Source organism: Lutra lutra, chromosome 16 (assembly GCF_902655055.1).
Source record: "Lutra lutra chromosome 16, mLutLut1.2, whole genome shotgun sequence".
NCBI lineage: Eukaryota > Metazoa > Chordata > Mammalia > Carnivora > Mustelidae > Lutra > Lutra lutra.
In genome coordinates, this window is record NC_062293.1 from 49,342,102 (window position 1) to 49,364,782 (window position 22,681).

Here is a 22,681-nt window from a genome sequence, read left to right on the forward strand (position 1 = left end):
AGTAGCCTGCACTCCAGAGAGGGGAAGACTGGAGCCCACAGAGGAGCTGGGCTACCTAGGGCTGGCTGGCTGGCTGGGAGCGGGTGCCCACAGTTGGCTTGTTTCTGCTGATTCCTTAAGAGGTCAGCTACCGGTCAGCCCAGAGGGCACATTAGGGCTCATTTCTGGGAGAGAGACCTGCCCCAAGCCCCCGGGCAGCCGCACTCAGGAGTCTGGGTAGGCTGTAAGATGCTCCAGGCCAGTGATTGCCAAGCCTGGCTGTAAGCTGTTGATTCCTAGGCAGAGGGAGTGGCATGTGCAAAGGCTCTGGGCACTCAGGTTGGTTAGGTCTGGGTCGGAGCCCAGGAATCTGTGTTTTTAGTTTCCCATTTGACTCTGCACACATGGTAAGTCTGGGAATGACTATTCAAGCCCTTACCCAAAGACCTTGAGGCACAGCAATCCATGAAACCCCTTCTAGTCCATTCCATGATTCCCTCACCCCAGCCTGGAGGAAGCTGGGCCCTGGGGAAGCGCTCAAGCAGTGGCTAGAGATGTGTTGCCTGCCACAGCCTTCTCTAAGGAGCCACCAGGCCCCAGGGAGGGCCCGGCAAGGTGCGGGGAAGGCTCCCCACACCCAGTTGGCTCATAATTGCTGCGGGAGTGGAGTGTAGGATGTATGGAGAGTTGGTAGCGGCAGGGTGGGGGGTTAATAGAGGAAGTCGGGCAATCACTGAACAGCAAAACCGAAGTGCCACAGAGGTCGTGGGTGTGCTCCTCCCCTCTTGGCAGAACAGAGAGGGGCCTGAGCAGGGAACATAGGTGGGGGGCCTAGGAGAGCGAGACAAACAAGACTGGCAAGCAGGAGAAAGTGGAGAGAGCCAGGGCTGACGTGTCTGTATGATCCCTGGCGCGATAATTGGGTGAACGGACGATAGGTCGGACACGTGTATGGATATAAGGGTGGGTAGATGCAGAGACGGAGAGATGAATGAATGAATGGCTGCGTGGGCGGTGAGCCGCCTGGCGAGGGGCGGGCCAGTCGAGCGCTCAATCACAGACCCGGGGCGCGGCGCCCGCCTGCTACGCTCTGAAACCGCCACCCCCCACCCACCGCGGCCCCTCTCGGGGCGCGTAATTCCATGCCCCTAGGGCTCTGGAGCTGCTCCCGGTGGCTGCTCCCGGACCGGGGCGAAGAGGGGCTGCGCCACTGCCGCGGGGCTCCGCGCGACAGCCTTTAGCGCACAGGCTGGGCTGCCCCTCGGCCGCGGGGGGAACCTGGAGGTGCGGTCCCGCCTCGAGGCCTCGGCCCCGCTCTTCTTTGTCTTGGCCCAGTCCTCTGCTGTCTCCAGATTGCTACCCGCCTCTTCGGGCAGCCCTCGCCGCGCACTTCTGGGCTTCTGCGGATCTCTGAGTCTCAGATCCGTGGCCCCCAGCCCATAGGCGTCTCCCCCGCCCAGCAGGGTCCCCCAAACCCAGTGCCTCTAGGACCGTGGAGCCGGCAAGTACCAGGATCTCCAAGCTGCGTCTCCGGTGCGGGGGGTGGGGGGGGAGGGGGGCGCGGGATGAAGGCCCCCTCGTCTCCGCCTTCTGTCCCCGCCCCTCCTCTGCCACTACTCTTCGCGCTGCGCCCCGACCCCAGCGCAGCTTGTTCGCGCCTTAAGCGGCTCTTCTGCGGCGGTGCCGTCCCCGACACCACGCGGAGCCCCCCCTCCCGCCCCCCGCGCCCGCCAGGCCTCAGACCCGCACGCAGAACACAGCCCTACGCAGCCACACACAAGACCGCCTGCAGACACGCACCACAGCCTCTCGTCGACCCACAGCCCTGCACAGGCGTACTGCCCCCTCCACGCACAGACCCACAACCCCAGCAACCGCAATCCCACTCGCAAACAAGCCCACACAGATACACAACACCCCTGAGACACACTCGGGCCCACGCAGACACAATCCTATACACACAACCTTACACAGACACACAGCCCCTCGGACACACGCAGCCCCACATGGGCGCAGTCCCACCCACGCAGTCACACAACGTTCTATAAATGATCTCACACAAACACAACTCCACGCAGACCCCGCATCACTCAGTTCCTCTGAGACCCAGCAACACACTCACAAGCTTGTAGCCAGACCCCCAAACCCCGTGACATTCATACGTAGGACAGACCAGAAATATACAGCCACACCGATGCACACACGGACCTAATCGCGCAGCCAAGAGCTCACCCACGGGCTCGTAAGTCACTGGAAAAATATTAAAGCGTTTCCCTCCCTCCCTTCTATCTCTGACACACACGCGCGCGCGCGCTCGCGTACACACACATTCACACACACACGGAGACACTCACCCCCACCCCCAAAGCGCCGCGGAGCCTCCTAGCCGGTGACCCCGAGCCCCCGCGGTGAGAGCCGCGGGAGCGTCTCCCTGGCGCCCCCTCCTCCAGCTCCCTACCGGAGCTCACCACTCCTCCCCTCGCCTCCTCCCTCCCTGCCCCCTCCTCCTCCTCCCCTCCCCCGCGTCTGGGGCGCGGGCTGCGCGCAGCCAAGCCCCCTCGTCGCGCGCCCCTCCCCGCGCGCACCCCGCGCCCGCATCGCGCTTGCCGAGTGGATGCGGCCACGGGGCGGTCTCTAATTACCTCCTGTCCCCCGGTGGCCCGTGAATAATGGCTACTGAGGGCGCTCGCAGGGGCTGCTGAGAAGGAAACGCGGGGCGCGAGAGGCGCGGCGCGCGCGGGAGCGCGAGGGAGAAAGGAGCGAGCCCGGTGCCGCCGCGAGCGGCGGGCGGAGAGAAAGGAATCGTGCGAGCGCTCACATTTTTTTCTCCCAAGGATCTCATCTGGCCGCCGCGTTCTGGAAGAGGCGAGGGGGAGAGCGCGCGCGAGAGGAGGAGGAGAGAGACGGCGCGGGGAAAGGGAGACGGCGAGACGCGCAGCGCCGGCGCCCAGGAGATCCAGGAGGAGCCCGCAGGTATTGTTGGCCGCAGAGCTTTGTGTCTTCGGGGGGCCGTTCCGGGGCGCGAGGGCTCCCGGAGCCCCCAGGCCGCCGCCGCGCTCAGACCTGCCCCAAAGCGGGGGCTGCCGGCGGTGGTGGCCGCCGGCCGCGAGTACCCCTCCCGTCGCGCCGCGATCTTGGCTGGAGTTGCAGATTTGCCTGTTTGGGGGTTTTCCACGCCGGTTGAGGGAATCGGTCTCAGGAGAAGGAATTTCTTTTTTTCTTTTTTTGTTTGTTTCTTTTTTTTTTTTTCTTTGTGTGTGTGTGTGTGTGTGTGTGTGTGTGCGTGCGCGCCCGCAGTTTGGTTGTGTTGGGGACTTCCCCCTCCCCTTTTCTCCACAATACACTGGTGAGAGGTCTGTGGCACTGGTGGAAGGCAGGGGGCTGAGATGGCGGGGTTGGTGGCCGCTGATGGGAAGGTGAGGGACGCCGGTGACGGAAGGAGTTTTGCTCAAGTTCGCAATCTGCGCGCTGGAGCCGGTCAGACCAGGGAGGGCCGTCTGCGCACCCTGTCCTGCTCCGGGCAACCGGTGGGAAACTTCCCGAGAGCGCTGCCTCCCCGGGGACTCGGTGCCCCCGACGCCTCCAGGCGCTTCCTCCGGCCGCCGCGGCCCCTCCTCGCCGCCTGCGAGCGCTTAAGGTCGCGCTCTCCCCACCCCCGCCTTCCTCCCTCCCCCGGCAGCTTCCGGATCTGGACAGAGCTGGAGGAGCAGCTTCAAACACTTCCCTTGGAGACCCCTCCCCAGTCCCCGCGCCGTAGCCTGCCACACGGCCCCCCTGCCCTGTACCCCCGCCTCACGCGCGCCGGAGTGGCCGGGCTGACAATGAAATCTCGCGCCTTGCCGTCGGGGGTGGGGGTCGTAGCTGGGTCTCTCTGGGGGGTGCTGACCCAGAGCAGGGGAAAGGGAGGGAGGACTTCTTGGGGGAGGGGCTTGTTTGGGTTAGAGACGTTGACGTCGGATGGCGCTGTGCGGGGGAGGGGGCGGGGGCAAGGTGGGGTTCTCGGCCGGGGGTCGTGGATTCTAGCCCCTCTTGGGCTTGCTGATTGGCTGGTGACTTCAGGCACGTCGGAGGGCCCCCCCCAACCTCGGCCTCCTCCCCTCCTGTACAATGCGGGCTTCAGAGGTGATCCCGAGGGTGATGTGTGTGTGTGTGACGGAGTGTTTGTCTCCTGCGATCCACAGCAGACGCTGCTCCCGTGACCCGGAGATCCGGACGCCTCGCCCCCTCCCTCAGGGGTGGGGGGAGGGATAGAAAGGGGGAGGGGAGTGGTGGGAACTTCTCCTTTTCCCACTGGGGCCACAGGAGGGAATTGCTAGACCGGAGATTTTTCTGGGGACCGCAGTCCTGGGGCAGGGGGTGCTGCTCAACGCCAAGTAGGGGTCGCAGGGTCAGAAGCTTCTCAGCACTCTAAGCGCCTAAAATCCTTTTGCTCCTTTATGGGGGGAGGAAATGTGGAACGGGTGAAGGGCTAGTTGGAACAAGAGTGGGGGCCGAGAAGAGTCAATGGAAATCTGCCTTAATTGGATTCCCAGGCGAGCGTGGGAGGGAGCTAAAGGGGGCGCCTCCTCTTTCTCTTCCCGGGGTAGGGAGCCATGCCCGGGGGACCCCCAAGCTGGCAACCCAGGCAGGGGAAGGAAATCCTTCTCTCTACTTAAAAAGGGAATTCCTGGGGGGAGAGAGGAGGCACCTTGCGGGGTGGTGGCAGACCGTTTTCAGGCTGTTCTGTGGCTTGGTCCAAGAATATAAAGAGTTAACCCTCCCCAGAAATCTGTCAGCCCCCACACAGCAGGGACACACTGTCGGACCCTTTGACGTTCTAACAGCGTGACACTGGCTGACAGGAGCTAGCAGATTCCATACTCTGTGCTTTCCTTCTCAGCAGCTGCAGACAGCGGGACAAGAGCTGGCTGGGTGGTGCCTTGCTTAGGGACCTTGGGCGGGGAGGGAGCAGAAATCAGAGCGGAGGGAGGGTACAGCAGCCAGGGAGCCGGTTTAGGGGTCAGGTTAGGGAACTTGAAGTGGAATGGCCCTTGGGCTGGCAGAGAGGGGGGTGGTCTACACTTTGCCCTGCTCCCCACCTCCACCCCCACCCTTAACCACCCACAGCTGGAGGCTTGGCAGTTAAGGGTGAGTGTCTGATCCATAGGCCAGACTGTAAGACCCCAGCAGCTGAGGGCAGATCTGGCTGAGGCCAGGGGGAGGCAGGGCTGAAAGTGACAGGATTGATTTCTGCTCCCTCAGTGGGCCCCATTATGGGACAAGTGCCCTGGAGTAGAGTTATTTGTGGGGTTGTCTCCCCCTCCCCCAGCCCCCAACACACACGCATTTGTTTCCTGCAGGTGAGAAGTGTTCCCTGCGGATCTTAGAGCCGTGGGGCCTGGCACACGACAGGCACTCAGCTTTGGCTGGACAAACACAGGAGTGAATGAATCCCTGATGAATGAATGAATAAATGAATGAACAAGAAAGGGGAAAGTTTCTCAATTGGAGGCATTTAGACATTTTAAAAAAAGAAACCTTCCCGACATATACATTTTAAAATGTGGTTCAGAGAAAACCTGAAACAGAGAGAAAGAGAAACAAGGTTACTGTCAGCAGGCTATGACAACGTTAATATTTTGATGTTGTGCTTCAGTCTTTTTCGACTCCCGCAGTTGGTTTGTTTTTTAAAGACTTTGTGGCCATTCTCTGTATTCAGATGTATATCCTGCTTTCTTCGTTGGCTAACAGGAGCCTTTTCCTGTTTTGTAACCAGCATAAACACCCCGGTTCATGTCTTCGGGCTTTTCCAATCGGGTGGACGTGCCATCATTTACTTAATAATCCCCTTTTGTTCAACATTCGGGATGCTCCTGATGAACGAGGTAGCGAATGTATTTGCACAGAGCACTTTTTTGTGTGATGTTTGAGCTGATTTCCTCAAAATGACGTGGCCAATGTTGAAGACTCCGGCATGCCTGCAGTGGAAGAAATGGGCTTCTCATTTTTCCAGAAGTGGGGCACTATCTGCTCTGCTTCCTCAAATCTAGAACCTTCTGTCAGAACTGAAAAGAGCCTTGGCAGTGAATCACCTGTCTGAGCCCCCTTCTTTGACAGGGGAGGAAACCGGGGCCCAGAGAGGGGAAGTGAGTCCCAAGGTCACACAGCAGCTGCTAAGCCTTGCAGCAGCCAAGAACCAGCTACTGACTTGCCACTGTGGTTTCTGTTTGTAGGAAGAGTTCCTAGGGATCCTGTAGGCTGACCTTGGCCATTTCACAGGTGGGAAGGGGGCTGAGACCCCAAGGGAGGAGAAGCACCAAGCTTGCCCTTAGCATTGCCAGCTGGAGCACCAGATAGGCTCCTAAACCTGTCACATGCTTTCTGTGTCACGCACACTGGCCCTATCCCCGGATTCCCGGGCCGCCGAAATTACTAGGCTGTGGTTGGCCAGTGTGGACGCCCTGTTGCCCCTCCTCAAAACTCCTTCGGTCCTCTTTGCCATCCCATTCTCCAGAAGAACAATTTGAGGATCCAAAGCGTGGATCCCATGGCTGTGCCCTTACCCCTGCACCTCAGTTTACTTTTCCAAAGACATAGCTTGGGGTCTGTTTAGGAGCTTGGGGTGGTGGGTCAAGTGTTGGCCCAGATAGCCACCGTGGGGGAGCGGGGAAGGATCAGGGTCATCTTTAAACTTATTCTGATCTTAGATGGACCTCAGGAGGGCCCCTGGGGAGGAAGGGGAACAGAAGGAAGGAGAGAAGGAAGAGAAGATAGGGAGGGATTAGAAAAGAGGGAGGGGAGGTCAGGAGGGAAGAAAATGCAAAGGAAGAAAGGAGAGAGCTCGCCCCTACCCCTCACTGGGCAGCACCCCCCCCCCCCCCCCCCCGCGCACGCGCTGGGAGAGCCTGGGGGACAGTTCTCCCAGTTCGGGTGTCAGGGCTAGCCCACGCTGGCTGGTAGGAAAGGCTGGATGTCTTGCGAGCGCTGAGTGGAACAGCGGCTGGCCAGGCTCTGGAACGGAAGGATCCAGACCAGGCGGGTGGCAGGGCGGCAAGACCTCCGAGGCTTGTGTTCCTGGGTTTCCCTGTGGGGCAGGCGGCAAGGCACCCCCAGGGAGGGGGCTGGGGCCCTGGGTCCTTCTAGGGGGCAAAGTGATGGTGGCTTGCGCTTCCCATCCCAGGACAGGGACTTTCTGTTTCCCAGTGATGGACACCAGTTGGCTGTGGAGGTTAAGCACACCCCTCCCATGAGTGTGGGGTATTTGGGCATTTCTGCAGTGTGTGTCTGTGCTTTGGAACGCATCCGTGAACATGCGTACACATCCGTGTGTGCCTCTGTATGTGTGTCTGAGCCTGTTTGTGTGGGGGTCTGCCTGCCAGCCTGGGTGTGTGCGTGTGCACGCGTGCACACACGCGTGTGCCCTTGTCCTTGGGTCTTGGACCCTGTTTGTATATTTCTTAAGGGGCCTGTGTGTCTTCCAGCTTGGGCACGTGTGCCTGCATGCATGTCTGTCTGTGTGTGTGTGCGCCAATCTGTGTGTATCCCTGTGTGTGCCACGTCTGTGGGTGTGTGCGTATGTCTGTGAGCTTCTGATCCCATTTGTGCATTTCCGGTGGGGGGAGAGCACGCCCCTGAGCTTGGGCACGTGCGTGTTTATGTGTGTGTGAGCACACACTTTCCTCCTAATGGCCCCAAGAGGGATCCAGGCAGCAGGCTTTTGTGCTCCTTTCAAGGTTGCGGCTGGGTGGGTGAAGGGGGGGCAGCCTTCAACTGGGAAGGGGGGGGAGGCAAGAGAAAATCTTAAAAGACCGTCTTCCCTCTGGTCTCCAAGGAGATCAGCCTGTGAAATGATCCGCACGTTAATTAAAAACGATTATATCCTGATTGAGCCATTCCTGCTTACATCCCCCGGCCGGGAGGGCTGAGACTGAGACCAGAGGATGGAGACTGGGGCAGGGTCTGGCTGCAGGGTGCAGCCCATGGAGGGGATCACACCTGGGGAGGGTGGGGGGCTGAGTGGCCAGGTGTTGGGGCTCTATGCCCAAGGCAGATTGGAGCTTCTCTTTTGAATTTTAAAGGCCGCCACCACCATCAGGTTCCCAGGGGCTGGTTGGCAGCCACCAGGCTCCATAGATCCCCACTCATGTGCCAGGCACTGGTCCTGTCATTTGCACGGATCCTGAAAGTCAGTGTTTGTGGCGACATGCTTGATGTCACGGAGCCAGGAGTTAGGGACCCCAGGCTGGACCCAGTTCTTTGACCCTAAGCCCCAGATCCCCCCATCCCCCGCTACCTAGTTCCCAGCTGCCCCCGACTCCCATGATGAGGAGTCCTCCTTCTGCAGGACCTTGGGGACCTGAGATGTCAAGGACAGGCCTTCTTATCTTCCCTGTCCCCCCTGAGATCATTCCTTCCTGAGGTCCAAGCTGCACAAGGCATAAGGCTGTGGTGTCCGTTCACGTGGGGAGCCAGATGACTCACTGGCCCTAGGCAACTCTGGTCTGGCTCCTGTCACCTTCGCCATCCTGGGTAGGGACACCTCCCCTCCCTCTCACTGTTCCCCATAAAGTGGCTGACAATTCCATAGCAGACCAGCCACAGGTGCCCCTTTGTGCCTGCAGCTGGCCACTGTGTACCCATATATTCCTGAATATGTGCCACCAAGACCTTTCTGGAAAAAAATCTGGGCCTTGTCACACTCTGCCTTACTCAGTTATCTCACCTTCAGTCAGCCTTGCGAAGGCTGTGGGAATTGAAAGTACCCATAGTAATCAGCCAGGGACCCTCAGCCAGGGACCCTCAGCTTATGCCCCAGGATCAAGTGTTGTCTTGGTTCGTAAGTGATAGGTGCTTGGGGGAACTGGTTTAGCTCTGCATGTGTGGAGACCCAGCTGTCCAAAAGGGTGGTCCCCTGCCTTATCCTGTCCTACTCCACACACCCCTGTGCGCCCAGGCCAGGCTTCTCGGGGAGGAGGACACCCTGCTTTAGGCCATCCACACCCAAAAGCACGTGAGAGCACTGGCCACAAGCAGGGACTTTTTCCTCTTCTTCGAGCCTTCGTTTCTCCTTTGGGCCATGGGGGTCATGGCTCTGTCCTGACAGGACTGCCAGAAGAGTAAGGAAAACCAGGTCAAGTTTGTTCAAACGTCTGCCAGCATTGGGACGCACAGAGGGGCTCGCTCAGCGTTCATCTGTGCGTCTGTCCGTTCAGGGCACCTGTGTGTTAATGCGACAGGGGCCTTGGGTTTGCTGGCTTCTTGGGAGAGAGACATACTGTACTCTTTCCATGCTTCCTGGGAGGCATCCTGGGATCGAGGTGACTGTCATTTCAGTAGAAACCTCCAGGGAGCTAAGACTTTCATAGGAAACCCCCCCCAAAAGCATTTCAAAGGTAGAGTGTCTGGGGAGAGGGAGGGGATGGTACTCCTGGACCAAGTTTCACATTCTTAGGGGGACCTTGTCCAAGGGGAGGGTGCCGGGACCAGAAGTAATGTCATTAGAATGAGGCAGATGGGACCCAAAAACTCAGCAGCCACTTGTCCCCAAGGTCACAATTGGAAGAGAGGCGGGCAGATGTTCCTCATCCCCCCAAAAGCCCTTTGAGCTGAAGCACATAGAGTCTGTGCCCACCGCAGGTCACCATGCAAGGTGCCACCTCCCAGGAGCACTGTGACCCCTGGGATATCTGCTTTCCCCAAAAACCCTTTCCCAGGGCTTGAAATGACTCCTTTCGTCACAGCCCAGGGTCAAAGCATTGAAAGCCCTGCTTAAAATGCAAACCTATTACCTTATGGGAGTGATCAGAGGCTGAACTCATGTTTGCATAATGCAGGGGCCGGCAACCTCTCAGTCCCGCGGGGCCCATGGGCAGAGCTAATGAGGGGGCCATCTGGCCTTCACGGGGTGCAGCCGCTCAGCTCTGCCAGAGCGGCATCTGGGGCTGCAGCCCGGCGTGCCTGTCACCCACCTTCTTAGGAACCAGGATTCAGATGTTCACTTCACACCTCCTGGTTTGTGCCTCTTGTCACCTAATCCAGCCACCCACCTGTGGCCAAATTCAGATGCGAGTGTGTGAGCCCTGCCCCAGCCACCTGCTTGGAGCCTGTCACCTGAATAGAGCCTAGGGGGCTCTACACCCGCCCGCTGTGCCCGGCCCTGAACCTCAGTCCACAGGGCCCTGAGAAGCATGCACGGTGCCAGCCTCGTGCCCAACCCACGCTCGCCCTGGCCCTCGTTAGTGGTCTTCGCAGTGAGGGTGTGGGAGCTGAGAGCTCCCACACAGGGGTGCCGCGGCCTGGCTGGGAACAGGTCAGCCTGACCCGTCTTCTACACGCACGACCGACTTCCCACAGCTGCTGCCATTGACGGGGCTCAGCAGGGAGGGGCGGCAGCGGGCACCTGACGGGCATCTGGTTTATAAGTCGAGATTCATTTCCTTCAGTCCTTCGTTCAGCGTTCAGCAGACGTTTGCCGATGGCCCAGATGAGGCACATTCAGGCCATGCCCGGGAGAGTTGGGGGTGGGCCTCCCAGCCAAGGGAACGTGGACCCTGGGTCTGGAGGGGGAAGCATTTGACCACAGAAGGGACCGCAGTGCCTGACAGCGAGCTGGGAGGCCTGGAGGCATGAAAGAGTCAGAAGAGATCTAGAAGGTCAGGGGTGGGAGACAGAGGCAGGAGTGGAGGCTGAAAAGGAGCCTGGGGCCTTGACTGCCGTGAAGGGTTTTATCCTGGAGGCAGGGAGCACAGCTGGAGCCCAGGCTTGAGGCAGAAAATGAGCCAATGAAGAGAAAAGGCAGGGAGTATCAGAAAAGCGCCCCCCACCACCCCCACCGTGGGGCTGTGTGAGCTTCGGCCTGCCGTGAGCCTTTCTGGGCCTCCGTGTCCCCCCTCAGAACCGAGGCCTCTGATTCTGAGTGGTGGGGCCTGACTCGGCCCTCCTTACATGGAGCTATTCCTGGACCTGCTCCCGAGGGAAGCTGGGGCCTGACCCTGCTTCTAGACTCCTGCCTGGGTTCCAAGCGGCTCCCCCAAGTCCTGCCTGTCTGAGCCCTGGGAGGGATTATTACCTCTCGCTGGGGAAAGAGGTGGAACTCCTCGGGGACCAGTAATTAAAGCCCAACAGATTGTAATTCCCTAAAAGAAGGCTCGGCACAGAGAGGGAGGAGTGGTACCCGGAGCCCCACAGAAGACAGGAGGAGGAGGAGCTCGGGGGATGAGGGCGGCCCGGGGCCCAGGGTGATCCAAGTGATATCTGGAATCCTGTGACTCAGTGCAGCTTCTCAGCGAGGCCTCCCCAGTGCTGGGCCCTGAGCACTTGATTATTTCCAGTCTTCATCCCCTTCCTGCGGGGCATAGGTCCTGCCATCCCCATTTCACCGATGAAGAAATGGAGGCAGCAGCCCGTTAACTCTGGCTCCAGGCCCATGCAGAGCATGGCCCTTCTTGCTGGATTTCTCTGGTGGGGGACCCAGCAGGGCAGACCTTCTGGCACCCTACCTGATACTCCCCTTGTTTGGGGTCTTCTGTCTGTGGGAGGAGCAGGAGAATCATGGGTCACACTGCGGTGACGGAAGGGAGTCGGCCATCCCGGGCTGACGCTGTCGTTCACTTACCCGCCCTGGGATGCCAGGCGAGAGCTGCTCTTCTCCAGGGCGTCTCCTCATCGGTAAAAGGCTCGGATAATCTTAGGGTTCCTTGTAGCCGGAACCGTTGGATTGGCCAGTAGGGCACATCCTGACAGCGGAGGTAAATAACCGTCAAGAATTTCTGCACCCGCCCTTCGTCGTTCATCCCAGGAGGACCTTCTGAGCCCTTTGCCGTGTGAGGGGGGCTTCAGCTCTCACGTGCTAGGGGACTGTGGGCGGGAGGATCAACTCTGTGTGACAGGAGAGAGGCCCAAGACCAGGCTCTGCCCCTGCGCTAACTCCCCCTACTCCACCCTTCACTGCGCCCCCTTTCTGTGACCAGACCTCCCTTTCTCCAGGGCTTGGGAACCCAGACCAGAGACTGTTGGCTGGTGACACCCTCAGACGGGCGCTGTTGGACCAGCACAGGGTCTTAAAGATTTATTTATTTATTTGGGAGAGAGAGAGAATCTCAAACAGACTGTACGCTGAGCGCGGAGCCTGACGGGGGGCTTGATCCCGTGACGCTGAGATCACGCACAACCTGAGCCGAAACCAAGAGTCTGATGCTTAGCCCCAGCTGCGCCCAGGGTCTTAAATACAAATTGGGATTTCACATAAAAAATCTACTTTTTGTTTCTCTGAAACTAGAAACCCGCACGCCCACAGGAGGCCGCAGACAGAGCCGACACGGGCTGCCACCTTCTGCCCAGTTCGGGGCGGAGTTGCCCCCCTGCCTAGCCCTCGGTTCCAATCCCGGCGTCCTGGCTTTCTCCGCTCTTGGGCGGATTCCGTCTTTGAACCTTACCCGTAAAATGTCAGAACCGAGGGACTGATTCCAAACTCTGTCTTGAAGGTGTTTTCCAGAAATTCTCCAGGCAGGGGAAAAAGGGGGGGGGGAAAAAAAGGTGGCCCAGGTTCAGGAACTGCCTGGGGAAAGATAGGGAGGTCCAAAAGGGCACAGGATACTTGAGAAACACGGAACTTTCCTTGCCTGCTGCCTGCGTGCTTGGTGAAGCCTGAACAGGAGGCCAGTTGGACTGTCTTGGTTCTGTAATGTGATTCATTCATTCCATTCACTCCGAGGGCCCTGGCAGCATCCCTGACTAGTGCACCATCGTGGGGCCTTTTCTCCTCCCTCTCACTGGACAGAGAAAAGTGGAGGGCACAGAGGTGAGGTGACCTGTCCTGGGTCCCAGCAAGGGCGGAATTTGGACAAGGGCTCCGATGCTCGATGACGGGTCACGGGGGCTCGTTCTGATCTAAGACGCTCTAAAAACTGCCTCTTCGGTGAGCTGCCTTTTCCTGTGCATTTTAAAAAATGCTCTTTTAGTTAATATGCGGGAGGGATTTCGATGTGCTCGTACATAACCTTTTGCTGAAGCGACAACGTGCTATAAAAGGGTCCCAGGAGAGCTGGTGTAATTTGGGCTGTGAGGGACAGAGAATACCAATGCAGACCTCTCCAGAAGGCCCGCTGCTCCTGGGAGCTGGGATGCCAGCGGGGGTGGGGCGGGGGTGGTTGGGGGGACTCACCTCCCCACGCCGAGGCCAGGCCTCCAGTGCTCTCCCATCTTGTGCCCAGAGACCACGTGTTGTTCAGATCATGTTGGACTGTTTGGCCTTTTTTATTCCCTCACATTTTTGAGTGAGCATCTCAGTTCCTAGAGAAGGAGGTCCGGAACGGTGTCCAGGACGCAAAGGGAGCGCGAGCGGGATGATGGGACAGACACGGGAGCCCGTTTGTAGGCAAGAGCTGGCCAGTTGGCGAGGTGGTAAGGCAAAGGGGCCTACACTGAGGGCAGATCGAAAGGCACCTTCAAGGTCTGTTCAGCATTTGCCCTTGGTCCTGAAGGATCCCAAGAGGGGGCTTGGGAGGTTTCAGTTAATTGAGGCTGATTCTAAATCGGGAGGCTTAAGAAATGGTAATTACCGGGGCGCCTGGGTGGCTCAGTGGATTAAGCTGCTGCCTTCGGCTCAGGTCATGATCTCAGGGTCCTGGGATCGAGTCCCGCATCGGGCTCTCTGCTCGGCGGGGTGCCTGCTTCCCTCTCTCTCTCTCTCTCTCTCTGCCTGCCTCTCCGTCTACTTGTGATCTCTCTCTGTCAAATAAATAAAATAAAATCTTTAAAAAAAAAAAAAAAAGAAATGGTAATTACCGTCCTGGGGGAGCAGACCAGAGCTACCAGTGCTGCTGGGAGTAGAGATGATGGATTCAGGGCCCCTTGCCTCTCCCACACACCCAGAGGCTCTGAGACCTTCCGCCCACAGAGGCATCAGGGACAGACCCGGTTGCAGACCAGGGGCTGCTTCCTCTGTACCTGTGTGTGGGCTTGGGGCATGGAGGTGTGTTCCGTGCCTGCGTGTGTGAGTGTGCATGTGAGCGTGCCCATGTTCGTGCTGATACTAGGCCACCTCCAGGCCCCTTACTTCCTTACCTGTCCGGGGGCAGAGAGAAGAGAACCCCCCCCCCCAGGCGGATTCTCAGCAGGGCATGGGCTTTGGGACTCCAGAAAGCAGCGGTGTGGACACAGGTGACAGCGCATGGTTTGGGTCCCACCCAAAGAGGAACTTGGGTCATTTAGAGTGGCCCATAGGAGGCCTGGGATGCTTCAAGGGGCCAGGAGTGTCCCATCTTAACAGGTGTGCGAGCAGAGGCCAGACGTCTGCCTGTACCTTCCTGTCATTTGCAGTCCTCCTGGCACGGGGCATCCCCCTCCCCCAGCTGGACACATAGCAGTCCCCAAGACTGTTCCGTCTTGCCAACCCAGACTCACTGGAGGGACTGACAAAGGGCTTCTGCCCCCTTGAACTTGGCCTGGAGAGACCCAGGGCGCGGGGATGAGGTTGATAGTGTGTTGCAGCGTATGTGTGATGCTGAACTCGTGTGTGTCTGTGTCGTCTGTGTGCATTTGTGTGTGTGCCGTGCACTCACATGGGGAGGGCCACAAGCACGGAGTGTGAATGTCCGTGTAGAGAGTGTGCAGTGCACGTGGCTCTGAGCCGAGGCAGGTGGGCTGGGGGGCACATGTGTCTGCACTTCACAGGTGTTCACCACCAAATGCGCATGAATGCACCTGGGCCGGTGGATGTGTTTGTGGCCAGGGTGTGTCTATGGGGGTGCATGCAGAGCCCCCCCGTTCTGGTCCGTTTTTCCCCCCCCCAGACCCCCATCACCACTTTTGCTCATCACTCGGGGCTCCCAGTTGCCCCAAACCCCGTGCCTCCACTTACAGGGAACTTGACACCTGCCAGCCCCGCTCTTGACCTCATCCTTGCTCTGGGCACAAGAGCAGGCCCAGCATGTGGCTAAGGGGTCTCAGGAGACCATAGGGACAACAGCAAAAGAGCAAGAGGTGGCCTCCTGGTCACTGCTCAGCCCCTCCCCGTAAAGTCCTGCAGGAGGTGGGTTTCTGAGTCTCTGAATCCCTGTCTCCCCTGACAGGGAGACCTTTCTGGAGCTACCGTAGGCATCTCCAAAGATGGCATGTTTTGAGAACATGAGAACACGAGACATGGCACCTCTGGGGACAGGATGCAAACATTTCTAGAGAGGAGATGGAAACCATTTAAGGGCCGGCACAGTTTTGAAGACAAAGTGGCATTTTGGGAGATGAGGTGTGAACATTTCTGGAGATAGGGGAGGGCATTTTCTGGAGTAAAGATGAAGCCTTTCTGGATTCCAGACATTGCTAGAGATGAAACGTTTCTGGAAATGGACTATTTCTAGAGATAAACTGTAGTACCTCTAGAAATGGAGTGTTTTTTAAGATGATGCAGGAGTATTTCTGGGAATAAAATAGGGCATTTCTGGATTTGAGGTATTTTTGGAGCTGAAATGGAACATCTCTAGAGATGGGATGTGATATTTCTGGAAGTGGAACATTCTTGGAGCTAAGATGGAGCCTTTATACAGAGCAGTGGCATTTGTGGAGATGGATTGTATCTGAAGATGAGAGAGGATTTCTCGAGATAAGATGGAACATTTCTGGAGATGGAACGTTCTGGAGCTGAACATTTCCGGATTCGAACCAAGCATTTCTGGAGAGGAAATTTGTCATTCTCAGAGGGGGACCAAAGATGGGATATTTCTGGAGGTGATGTTTTCTGGAGATGAGGGGCCCATTGCTAAAGCTGACTGTTTGCCTTTTGAGGAGTAGATGGGGGTGCATCTCTCACGGGGCCCAGGAACACCCACCTACCTGTGACCCTTGTTTCCGCAGGAGATGGGCCTGAGGTCCAGAGGAGAGGCTCCTGCCCAGGCCCGCTCCTCCTGTAAGTGGCGGAGCAGACCTTCTGAGGACCTTTCCAGAACAGTCCCTTCCCCATCAGCCTTGTGCTGTCATCCTCCCCAAGGGAGGCCAGAGCCCTCTCCGTCCTGTTCTTGGGGTCCCCACCCCCATCCTTGTGGGGCCCTGGCAGCCTCCAGGCTCACTGCAGGAATAGGCAGTGACTGAATGGTTAAATTTAATTTAATTCAATTTCTTTGGAGCCATCTGAGGCTTGCTCCCCAGCCCGCTCTGCCAGGAGCCTCCTCCCTCTCTCGAGCCGGTATCCGACACCCCCCCCCCCACCTTAAAGCAGCCCTGAGGTTGGCCTTGCTTCAACAGAAGGAAACGGGGGGGTGGGCGTGTACAAGGCTGAACATGGGTGAAAGCCAAGGTTCCTGCTCTAGCCCAGGCTGATCTTGGGGGGGGAGGGTACAGGGGAAGGTGTGCCAGACCACCTCCCCCCAACTCCAAGGAGGTGGCCATAGAGGCCTGTCACCACTTGAGCCGGCCTGGAGCCCCGGAGTAATTATTTCTCTTCCTTAATTGAAATTTCAGCCTCAGTGATCCTGCCTCAGAAGTGTGAGGTAGGGGAGGGCGCCTGGTGGGGTGGGAGAGGGTGGGGAGCCCCCTTGCCTGCCCCCAGAAGCTGGGAGGCAATGCCAGCCTCCAGGCCCCAAACTCTGGTGGTGGGCATGGGGTGGAGAGCTGCCACTTGGGGAGATGGGGGCGGGGTGGGGGGCATTGCTTCTGGCTGGTTATGGCAAACTGCAGTTAAAAAGCTGAACCTTTCACCTGATGGCTGGGGAGAAGGTTGAGAGGAAGAGGACGGCTGGCCTGAGGCAGGTGTACGATGGGGGGCCGCCTGTGCTGACTGATTCTGAGCCAGGGTGGCAGGAGGGAGTGGGCAACCGGGGTGGTGGGGAGCCACTGCCTCCTCCCAGATCTGGCAGGGATCTGAGGGGGTGGCCTGGGGGGCTGTGACTCAGGCGGGGCAGGCCATGATGGCGGCAGGCCCAGTTCCTGGTTCAGGGCTGGGTGAGGCAGCTGGCCTGGTGGGGTGGGGTGGGCTGTGGCTGGTGGGGGCAGCTGAGGAGGCTGTTTTCCCAGCTGCGGTCAGGCCGGGCGGAGCATCCGGGCTGGGCGCTGGGTCACCGCGTGCGCGCGCACACACACACACACACACACACACACACACTCTCTCTCTCTCTCTCTCTCTCTCTCCCTCTCTCTCCCCCCCCCCTTCCTCTCTCTACCTGGGTGGTCCCTGCTACCCCACAAGGCCTGAGGCCTGTCTGCTGGTGGAAGAGGGGGGCAGTAGGAAGCAGGGGGGCGGGGAAGCCATGGGCTCCAGACAGGCTAAGGGTCCACCCCTCCTTGGGCTTCTGAGCGGCGGCTCTGAGGTGCTCAGGTTAAACGTCCAGGCTTTCAGCTTCTGCCCACATTTGTCCAGACTCGGGCCAAAACAGGCCCCATCACAAGGGAGCAGCTGTGGCCGTCCCCGCCCCCAGGCCCTGGTGCTTGCCCTCAGGGTCTCAGTCTTTCCCAGCTGGGAAATGGGATTTGTGGTCAGCTCCTTTTCAGGGCTGAAAGAAACTGCCAGGTGCTCAAGATCCCAAGCCCAGGCTGTCCCCGCTCACTGTGGTTACGAAGACATGTGCCTCAGCCTGAGCAGGCCAGGCCTGCCCCCTGTGAGCAGTAGGAGCCCAGGGAATGGCAGCGCTGTCATCCACGTTGGGACTGACACTGTGTTTTCCCAGCACCCAGAAGTGGCTGTCAGGGGAGCTCCCCGCCCCGGGCCTCCTCCATCCCTGGGCGGGTAGGTTTTGTTTCAAGGGAGGCTAAGGGCTTTTGGAGTAAGGACAGGGCCGGAAGAGGGATGGGGAGATGGCTGCCTTTTCCACTCACGTGGCTCCCACGCGTGCACACTGGGCATCACACATCCATTAAGAGCTCTCTAGAAAACCCACTGAGGTGAGAGCCTTGCTCAGCAAGTCCATGTCCCTGCGTCTCGCCTGACCCCTCCATGGCAAAGCTCACAGCCCATCTTCTGGCGGGGGGATGGAGGTGGCGGGGGTCTGTGGCTGTCCTCCAAGGAGAAGAGGACAGAAGCAGATGCGTGGAAGGGACAAGTCAGCTCTAGGAGCCGAGGAAGGGAAGAAGGTGCCACCTCATTCGTAGTCCTTTGCTTAGAGAGAGAGGAGGAGGACAGATGCCGGGAGAGATGGGGGAGGGATGAGGGTGGCAGAGACAGTCTGGCAGCAAGGGTCGCGGTGGAGGGCCCTGGAGCCTGAGCTTGACCCAGCTGCAGAATGGCTGCCGCTTGCCTGGGCCACGGCCCCCTTGGGGAGCTCTGTTCTGGCTCAGCTTCAGGCAGCTGCAATACCTGCCCCTTCCCCTGACCTCCCTTGGCCCACTGCTTGGGGATTTGGAGGCCTTAAGCCTCCACCTGCCAGGAGCTGGGCTGGGTTCTCCTGGCAGTGGGGGAGAGGGAGTGGAGGGGAGCACCAGCGGGGGCACCCCAGAGGCCACCTGGGGGGGCTCCCAGGCGCCAGTCTAGCCCCATCAGTCGGCTGCTGAGCTGACCTTGTCACCCTGGGTCCAGAGAAAGGGCAGCCCCTCCCCCACGCTCACAGAGCCTACAGAGCTGACGTGAGTCACCTTACAGTCGCACACAACTCCCTTTACCCACTGGGGGAAAGCAGGAAGCATCCCAGAGGACTTGGGATCACTCACCTGCATGGGTCAGACCCCGTGCTGCTCTGGCGTCCACCTAGAGCCTTGGGAGACCCTCAGGGACCTCCGTGTTTAGGAGCAAAGAGGGTGTGCAGACACAGAAATGCATACCTTTGTAGTCCTGTGGCCAGCGGCTCCCATCCCCTCCTCCATCCAGAGAAACCCTGGAGGTCCCAGGTACCAGTGCTGTGCTTTTTTCCTCTGCAACACCTTCCCGAGGTTCTGAGCCCTAACATGGCTGCCCTGGAGAATTGGGGTCACTATCCCCTGTGATGCTCCACATCCACCCCTTCTCAGCCTTGGAGATGGCCAGCCTGGAGAGGGACCTGACACTGTGTCACGTCTGCCAGGAACCACCTCCCACCCCCACCCCTGCCTCCAGAGAGTGGAAAGACTTACACGGGGCTGCCTGGGCTGGGCTGGGATTCGAATCAGCAACCGCAGAGCACAGCTCCCGGGAAAGAGAGGTTTGGGCAGGCCTGCGGCACAGTGCTCTGGGATTTATTTCTGACCCCCCAACCCTTGGCCCACCTTGGCAGGCCTCAGGGCAGACCCTCTCTCTCTTGGTTTTTCCGCTCAGAACAAAGCAGCCTCTAGGAGATGTGCCAAAGCCAAAGCTTCAGTCAGAGCAGGTGAAAGGGAACTTTATCTCTGCCTTTTGTTACTTAAGGAAGGAGTGCAGAGAACGGATTTGCCCTTGAATAGGGAGAGAGGGAGACCAGGGTGGGGGGGTGGTACATGCTTAAGGTTAGGGCAGGGGCCGACATACCTGAGACCGGATTTCTCGCTACCCCGCTAGAACATCAAGAGCCTGGTGGTCATTTTAGTATTCAACATGGTGGACACACACACATACAGGCACACACGCTCTCACACATACACACACTTTTATGCACTCACACATGTCACTCCCGTTCTCCCACCACCCTCTGAGGTCCCCTCCAAGCCAGGAAGCAGGGGGGGGGGAAGGAGAAAAGGAAAAAGAGAAAGAGAGATTAGTGGGAAGAAAATCCGGCTCCGTGGGGCGGGCTTGGCTACCTTCCTGTGCAAGACAGGACCCTCCCTCCCGGGCCCCTCCACCACCCCATTAATAAGATGGGGCCCTTGTTCACGAGTTCTGCCGCAGAAAGGGAAGAATCAAGGACTTTTCAATAAGAGAGAACTCCCTGGGTGGTTTTGAATAGTTGCTTTTTGTGTGGGCAGTGAGGGACTGGTCCTCTCCTCGGCGCCCTGCCCTGCCCCTCCGCTGCTCTGTCTGGAGCCGCGTGCTCCTGGGTCCCCAGATGCATGAGCTCGTTTCTTGGGAGCCTGGGCCATTATTGTTCCTGCTTTTCCCTCCTGACATCCTCAGCTTAGCAGAGGCCATTGGCAGCCTTCATATCTCGGGAAAGCTAGAGAATCCCCAAGGTGATTCTAAAAAGGCTTAAACCTGGGGAGTAGGGCCCAGCGTGGAGCACCCGGTCCCTGTCCTGTGCCAGGGAAACAAAGGCACGCTCCCCACATCCCTTCCCCGGGTGCTGGGCCTGCTGGCCTCCACCAAGCTCACGGCCATTGCTGCGGTGCCAATAGAAGGGGCGTGAATGGAAGCGAGGCTGGCCAAGGGGAGATGACGGTAGAAAAGGAGAGAGACAAGCAAATCCGTTTTATCAGACGCTGCATATCTTAGGAAAGCACATTTCAGCTCTTTTGGCTTTTGGCAAGCTGGTCCTACCCTTTAATTTTCTAATAAAAAGGAATTACGTTTGCTGAAAAGGCTGTAACCAGCTTCGTGTCAGTGTCTCTTAGTAGAGACCATAATTCCCAGCTTGGGTGCCTGCTGGCTCGGGGCTAGGGGATGGGCTCCTGTGGCCAAAAGTGACTCTGTACGGGGACCCTGGGGCAGATGGCAGGCAGTGCTGTGGGCTGTCCACCCCCAGCCCGGCCTCCAGCCATGGTTCCAGGCTCACCACCAAGGCCCCAAGACTCATAGCAGACACTTAATAAATATTTGTGGCATGAATGAATGCATGAATTCTTATTGCTGAGGCCTGGGGTAGCTGGCAGGATGCTCAGAGGGTTGGATCTTTGTCGAATGAATGAACGCATGAGTGCACGGATGAAATCTGTGCTCTCCAGAGTCTGAAGTCACCTATCTGGAAGGACTTACCAACCCTGTACCACTTGCAGCTCCCCAGCCTCCCCACTCCCACCCACAACCACCCCTGGCACTGAATTGACTGGAAACTTGCCAAAAATAATCTTTTTAAAAATGTGTTTATTTTATTTTATTTTATTAAAGATTTTATTTAGTTCTTTGACAGACAGAGATCAGGCAGAGAGGTAGGCAGAGAGAGAGAGGTGGAAGCAGGCTCCCTGCTGAGCAGAGAGCCTGATGCGGGGCTCGATCGCAGGACCCTGGGATCATGACCTGAGCCGAAGGCAGAGGCTTAACCCACTGAGCCACCCAGGCACCCCATTTAATTTTTTTTTAAGACAAAACAGAAGGGTGTAAAGTTGGAACTTCAGGTCCCCACAGCTCCATGTCCGAGTCCCCAGAGTCAGAGGCAGGGGCCCCATCCTTTAGCCAGCCCTTGCTCCTTTCCCTGGGAATTCTGTGCCTTAAGTCCACTTTGTGATTTCCTCCAGGGGGACCCATCCACACACTGTTCTGTAGTCAGTCCTCCCCTGGCCCGCTCCCCAGCCTGGGCCACAGGAAGCACACAGTAGGGCCTCACGTAAGTGCCCTGTCTCTGCAGGGTGGACATGGGGACAGTGTTTTTTTTGCTGTTACAGATACCTTCATTCCAGTCCCAGTTTTAAACAAGCTTGTGTAGGCAGAATACGTACCACAGGTGGGCACGTGATCAATGGTAGCCTTTGTGATTTGGGACAAATATGACTCAGTTCCATGCCCCAAACATCTCTCGTACCCCTTCTGTGTACCAGGGACCCCCACGGTTCCAGCGGGGTGAGGAGCCTCTTCCCGCCCTGCCAGCAACAACCTCAGGAGCCCAGTTGCCCCGCCCCTCAGCAGCCCATCACTGCCAGCACCTGGGTACTGTCAGACTGATTTATACCACTGGAAATGCCAGGGCATGTTGGCAAGCAGATCTCACACACAGCATCCTTTCTGGGGCTGACCCCAGTGTGGAGGCATGGAGGCACCCTCCCTGCCCCACATCCATGTCCCAGGCACCGTGTGCCCTACTTCAGCCAGCAGACGTGGGAGCGTCCTGGGGGGCTCATCTGGGTGGGTGCTTGGGAAGAGACACGCAGAAATGCCCAGCATACCTTCCCTGGGCCTGCCCAAATCACAGTCCCTGGGGGTGGTCCGGAATTAGAACTCTAATAAACCCCTTGGGGACCGCTGTGTGCCAGCCTGGACCGGGAACCAATACAAGGCATAGCAATATCAGGGACATCTTTTAGGGTGGCCAGGGCCTGGTCCTTTTTGCAGCTGGGCAGTGGGAGAGCTGATGGGCTCAGGATGGGGAGGGGACCAGCAGGAGATGTTGCTTCCTAAGATTCTGGTTTGGGCGGTGACATAGGTCACTTTTGTGTCCCCTTCACAGTTCTTGGCATACAGTGAATGCTGAAGAGACTTTGCTTACAGACACTAGTGACTTTGTGAATGGTGATGCTTATGTCTGTGCTGACTTTGGGGTCCCGTTGGGACTGCCAGGATCACCTCCTTTCTCACTGATAGCCAACTTGTCTTGAGGGGGGACCCAGTTGCAGTCTGGAGTATTGTGGGTTTCAGGTTCCCCATGGTTCAAATATCAGCCCCTCTGCCCTGGGTGACCTTCCCTGCACTGAGCCTCTGTTGGCTGTTCTGTAAACTGGGCCTGATCATCTTGGCACACCCAGGGTGGCCATGAGTAGTGGTAGCCAGGGAGGCAAGCCCCTGTACAGAACTGGGTCCTTACCAGGTGATTTCCCAAGGGTGGCCTTGGTGTGGTTTTCATTCCAAATAGTTTTTTATTTTTTATTTTTTTCTTTTTTTTTTTAAACATTTTATTTATTTATTTGTCAGAGAGAGAGAGGGAGAGAGAGCGAGCACAGGCAGACAGAATGGCAGGCAGAGGCAGAGGGAGAAGCAGGCTCCCGGATGAGC

The 22,681-nt window shown here is 58.1% G+C and overlaps 1 protein-coding gene across 1 annotated transcript in view; it reads left to right on the forward strand.

Annotated features, from left to right (window-relative positions):
- Positions 1-22,681, forward strand: part of RAI1 (retinoic acid induced 1) — a 118,699-nt gene that overhangs the window by 35,663 nt on the left and 60,355 nt on the right. Inside the window, exon 2 of the mRNA XM_047707859.1 lies at positions 2,814-2,952. The gene's annotated coding sequence lies outside the window, so the exon portion shown is untranslated. The remainder of the gene's footprint in view (positions 1-2,813; positions 2,953-22,681) is intronic.